This window comes from Elephantulus edwardii, unplaced genomic scaffold (genome assembly GCF_000299155.1).
Source record: "Elephantulus edwardii isolate Elephantulus edwardi_28Jun2011 unplaced genomic scaffold, EleEdw1.0 scaffold00238, whole genome shotgun sequence".
Lineage (NCBI taxonomy): Eukaryota > Metazoa > Chordata > Mammalia > Macroscelidea > Macroscelididae > Elephantulus > Elephantulus edwardii.
In genome coordinates, this window is record NW_006399988.1 from 805,644 (window position 1) to 812,027 (window position 6,384).

A 6,384-nucleotide genomic window follows, 5' to 3' on the forward strand; every position below is an offset into this window, starting at 1 on the left:
TTCTGGGATTCCAATGATGTGGATGTTCTTTCTTTTAATGGTATCCCACATTATTCTTAAGCTTTCTTCTGTTTCCTTCTTTTTTGCTTCTGCTTTTTTTCTCAGTTATATCTGTGGTGACAGTTCTATCTTCTATTTCACTAATTCTGTTTTCCATCTCTTCACCTCTATTTGTATGTCCCTCCATCATGTTGACAGCATCAGAAATCTTAGATTTCATATTTTGAATTATGATTTCTTGTTTTTCCAGTGCCTTTAATGCCTCATTTGTTTTCTCTGCATTGTTTTGGATTGTTTTTGTTAAGTTCCTCCTGATTTTTTACTGTAGTGTCCTGTTATTCTTCAAGTTTGTTTTTCATCCATTGAAAACATTCAATCATCTTTTTTTAAAATTCTGCATCAGAAAGTTCCATCAGACTTTCCGGCTTCATGAAATCCATTGCTACTGTGTCTTTTTGGGGTAAAGATATCTTGTTTTGGGCTTGCGTGGTGAGTGAGGTACCCTGCTTATTTCAAGACATTGAAGTGGAAGAGTTTTTGAAAACTAAGGTGATAGTTGGTTCTTCGTTTGACGTCACTACTTCTCTATTGAGATTTCCAGTTCCTCCCTTTTGCTTAACTTGGTGGGACCAATGTGGTAGGGCCAAAGAGCAGTTTGTAGTCTAAAGAAACTAAATCTTCAATATTGGACAACTTTTTAAAGTGAGGTTGACAAATGCTATAAATTTGGTCTATGTGTTTTTGTTCTTTTGTGTGGTTTTTTGTTTTGTATTGTTTGTTTTTGGTTTTGTTTTGTTTTTTTCTTTAAGTCCTCTGTCCACTGTGTCTGTGTGTCACCTTTGCCAGCCCCAAAATTCAGAGCTGGCGGCAGGGGTCGTGGATTGGGGCGGGGAAGTGATGCAATACCTGAAGATGGAGGACGTGGGTCAAAGGTGCAGGGGTGTGTCCCAGTTCAGATACACTCCCTCTGTCCACTGCGTCTGTGTGGCACCTTTGCCAGCCCCCAAATTCAGAGCTGGCTGTGGGGGTCTTGGACTGGGGCAGGGGAAGTGATGCGATACCTGAAGACAGGGACGTGGGTCAAAGGTGCAGGGGTGTGTCCCAGTTCAAATCCACTCCCTCTGTCCACTGTGTCTGCATAGCACCTTTGCCAGCCCCAAAATGCAGAGCTGGCGGCAGGTGTTGCGGACTGGGGTGGGGGAAGTGATGCGATAACTGAAGACGGGGGACGTGGGTCCCTACCCTTTTATTTTAAGTCTTTGTTTATCTTCATTTTTCAAGTGTGTTTCTTGTAGACAAGAAGTTGATGGATTTTTTGCATTTTTATCCAATCTGCTACTCTTTTTCTCTTCAGTGGTGCATTTAATCCTTTCACATTCAGTGTGATTATGGAGGGACACATGAACAGAGTTGAAGAGATGGAACACAGAACCAGTGAAATGGAAGATAAAATTGTCACCACTGATCTGATGGAGCAAAAAGCAGAAGAAAAAAAGAAGGTAAAACAAGAAAACCTAAGAATAATTTGGGACACTAACAAAATAAATAACATGTGCATCATCAGAATCCCAGAACAAGAGGAAGCAAGAAAAGGTACTGAAAAAGTTGGGAAAGAATTACTAGAAGAAAGTTTCCAGGCATAATGAAGAATGAGAGAATATATATTCAAGAAGCCAAGAGAACACAATATAGAATACACTTTAAAAGGAAAAACTCCAAGGTATTTCATAGTCACATTTGCCAGAACTAAAGATAAGGAGAGAATTGTGAAAGCAGTGAGGGAGAAACAAAGAGTAACCTATAAGGGAGAGCAGAAAAGATTTGGTGCCAATTTCTCAGCAGAAACCATGCGAGGAAGAAGACAGTGTAATGACATATATCGAACACTCAAAGAACACGACTGTCAAACAAGAATACTGTATCCAGTGAAACTGACTAACAAATATGAAGGAGAGATCAAGATATTCCCAGAAAAGCAGGACCGGAGGGAGTTTGTAAACACAAGACCAGCATGGCAGGTAACACTAAGAGATGTTCTTCTTACAAAGATGTTCTTCTTGCAACAGATATCAGGATGGATCAAAGTAACTAGAAACAACACCAAAAAGAACTCAACAAAATGATAGCAATAAAACCTTGCCTCTCAATAATCACACTGAATGTGAATAGTTTAAATGCACCACTGAAGAGAAAAATATTTTAAAAAGAAAACTCCTTTCATGTTAATAGTTGTTGTTATTGTTATGTGTCTTTGACTCTTTTGCAACTCATAACAACTGTGTGTACAAGAGCCGTAAACCCTGCGATATCCTATGCCAGCCTCACTGTCTCCAACACACCTACTCCCACTCTCCCAATCACTGAATTGATACATCTCATCAAGAGTCTTCCTCACCTGCGCCGTCGCTCCACTCTCCCAAATATGATATCCCTCTCCCAGGACTGGTCACTCCTTACAGCATGCCCAAAGTATGTCAGACGAAGCTTCAGAATCGTTGACTCCAAGAAGCAGCCTAGATTCACCCTCTACAAGACAAACCTGTTTGTTCTCTTAGTAGTCCATAGTATATTCAACACTTCTCCAACACCACAGCTCAAAGGCATCAATTCTCTATCATCCCTAGTCATGGTCAAACTCTCTGATGCATAGCACACAATTTCGAAGACTATAGTCCAGATCAGGCACACCTTAGTCTCCAGCCTGACGTTATTGTTCTTCAGTACTCTGGAGACGTACCTGACAGCTGACTTTCCCAGTGCAGTTTATCTCTTGATTTCCTGGCTGCTGGTACCAAGAGTGTTGACTGTGGAGCCAAGCAAACTAAAACTGTTAACTGTCTCAAACTTTTCACCATCCATACTGATGCTGCCACTTGGCCCAGTGGTGAGAATCTTTGTTTTCTTGATGTTGAGCTTCAATCCATATTGAAAGCTATAGTCCTTGACCTTCTGTAGCAAGTGGCAGGGTTGTGTCATCTGTATAACGCAGATTGTTCATGAATCTTCCACCGATCCTGATGCGACATTCCTCCTCGTACAGAACAGCATCCTGGATAATCTGTTCTGCATATACATTGAAAATGTATGGAGTCAGAATACATCCCTAGCGAATCCTCTTCCCAATTTGAACCATGCAGTGTTGGTTTCACATAAACACAATCAGATGTTCTGGGGTGCCCATTCTACTCAGTTTCAGCCACAGCTTGTTGTGATCCACACAGTTAAAAGTCTTTGCATAGTCAATGAAGCACAGGTAGACATTCCTGTGGTACTCTCTGCTTTCAGCCAAGATCTATCTAACATTAGCTGTAATATCCTTAGTACTACTACCTCTTCTAAACCCAGCCTGCACATCTAGCAGTTTTCTGCTGACATGTTCCTCCAGTCGTTTTTGGATAATTTTCAGCATACAAGTAATATTTTTATTTTTTTTAGAAAATGTCAATTTCTTTTTCCCTTACATGAAAAACCTTTTAAGAATTATGGGTACTTTCCTTTTTTTTCTTTTATACTAGTTTGCTTACAAAATTCATAAAGTTTGTATACATTGTTTTTCACACTTACTATCCACTTCAAACTGACCCATGTTTGATCCTCCAGAGAATTTTCAGAAGCAGTAATCACACAAGTAATCACTCTTCTTTCTCCTTAGGAGCAACTGGTGGGTTCAAACATCTACATTTAATTCCTGACCCACTTAGCCACCAAAATTCCTTTTTTTAAAATTTTAAATATATTTGATTACATACAACATTTGTATACATTGGGTTTCATACTTCATAAAATCAATGACCATTGAACTATGCCTACCATTACCCCGCCAGGTCGCAGTTGGATCTTTCCCTTTCCTTTACCTCCTCCCTCTGTCAACCAAGTTGTACAACCTCTGATTTCCCCTTGCTCATCGTCAGTCCTCTGCTCCCTCCCATTCCCTTCTTGGACCTTCATGAACCTTTTACTAGTTATCCTTCTATTTTGACAACAGTGATCTTTTGTGTATTTGTACTAATGAGACTGTGTCAGTTTACTCAGCATGATATTTTCCATTTCTCCTAAGTTAATTAGTATTCTTCTAAATCATTGCTCCTAATACCTGTGTATTCAATCATGTGAAAGTAACACACTTTCTCAATCCATTCATTTGTTGCTGGATGTCTGGGCTGTTTCCATTTCTTGCTGTTGTGAACAATGCTGCTATGAACATTGGTGTACAAATCTCCACTTGTGTCTCAGTTCTGATTTCCTTGGGATATATTCCTAGTAGTGGTATAGTTGAGTCATAGGGAATTTATGTGTTTAGCTTTTTGAGGAAATGTCAAATAGCCTTCCAGAGTAGTCGTACCATTTTATAATTACACCAACAGTATTTGAGAATTCCTATCTCCACATCCTCTCTAACATTTATTACTTGCTATCCTGTTACACTTTGCCACTGCTCCTGGGTTCAAATGGTAGCTCATTGTGGTTTTGATTTATACCTATCTTATTGCCAGTTATTTTGAGCATATCAGGTGTCTATTGACCATCCAGATATCTTTGTCTGTAAAAAGGCTTTCTGTGGACACAATAAAAGATTTAAAGAAATGGGAAAATGTGCCCTGTCCATGGATAGGAAGACTCAATATGGTGAAGATGACAGTCCTACCAAAAGCAGTCGGCATGTTTAATGCGACAACAATCCAGATATCAAATTCATTTTTCAAGAATATTGAAAGGGAAGCTATCTGTTTAAAAGGGATATATGATTAGGTATTATTGTCATGACAGAAGTCCAGAATGAAGGCTGTATAGTGGCGTGGACTTCAGGGGAGGGATTGTATAACAATTAAAAAATTTTTCTTTTACTTTTCAAAGAGAAGAGCAAATTGGGGGAGGGAGGAGTGGGCAGAGAGAAAAGTGCAACAATGAAATAGTGGAATCCTCAGTCTCTGTAAACGTTCATTAAAATTAATAATAATTAAAAAATAAAGAAAATAAGAAAAGGAAATTATAAAATTTATTTGGAGAGACAAGAGAACCCCAAAGAAGCAAAACACTTATGAGAAACAAAAATGAGGTTGGAGGTATAGCACTCCCTGACCTACAGCAGTGGTAACGAAAACAGCATGGTACTGGTATATCAACCAATGGAACAGAGTTTAAAACCCAAAAATAGACCCAGCTATCTATGATCAACTGATACTCGACAAGGAAATCAACACTATAAAATGGGGAAATGACAGCCTCTTCAATAAATGGTGCTGGCAAAACTGGACTTCCGCCTGTAGAAAGCTGAAACAGGATCCACATCTAATACCATACACAAAAATCAACTCAAGGTGGATCAGAGACCTGAACTAAAGCCCAAAACCAAAACGTTCTTAAGAGACAAACTGGGATCAAGCTTAGAAGCACTAGTCCAAGATATAAAGAGACTGCCAAATATAACCAGAAATGCACAATCTCTTAAAGAGGATAAAATTGATGCATGGGACCTTCTGAAGATTAAATCTCTGTGCACATCAAAATCTTTTTTCCATCAGGTGAAAAGAAAACCTACAGACTGGGAACAAACATTTGGTAATTCCATCTCAGACAAGAGTCTTATAACAAAAGTTTACAGAATATTCCTGGGCCTCCACAAGAAAACGATTGATAACCCAATTGCAAATGGCAAAGGACATGAAAAGAATTTTCACAGAGGAAGATATTCGAATGGCAAACCGACACATGAAGAAATGCTCCAAATCACTGGCAGTAAGAGACATGCAAATCAAAACCACACTGAGGTACCATCTCACTCCAGTAACAGTGGCAAAGTTTAACAGGACAGCAAGTAATAGAGGTTGGAGAGGATGTAGCAAGAAAGGAAATCTTATACATTGTTGGTGGAATTGTAAAATGGTGCAACCATTCTGGAAGGCAGTTTGGCGCTTCCTCAAAAAAGCTGAACGTGGAAATTCCATATGACCCAGCTATTCCACTACTTGGAATATACCTGAGAATATAAGAACTGAGGCAAAAACTGAGATTTGTACACCAATGTTAATAACATTATTGACCATTGCAAGAACATGGAAACAGCCCAAGTCCCACCATAAATGAATAGATTGAGAAATTGTGGTACATTCACACAATAGAGTGCTGTATAGCACGCAGGAGCAATAACATTGTAAATTATTACCTAACTTGAAAGGGACTGGAGAGCATTATGCTGAGTGAACTAATTCAGTCACATAAGGATAAATATTGTATAAAATCATTATTGTAGGGGAGCTCTCAATGTCAAGAAGACAAAGATTCTCAACACTGGACCAATTGGTAGCATCAGGATGGATGGTGAAGAGATTGAGATTGTTCACAGCTTCAGTTTGCTCGGCTCCACGGTCAACACTATTGGCACCA

General features: G+C 39.1%; 1 protein-coding gene across 1 annotated transcript in view; it reads left to right on the forward strand.

Moving 5' to 3' along the window:
• Positions 1–6,384, forward strand: part of FANCC (Fanconi anemia, complementation group C) — a 388,004-nt gene that overhangs the window by 194,208 nt on the left and 187,412 nt on the right. The gene's annotated exons all lie outside the window — the stretch shown is intronic.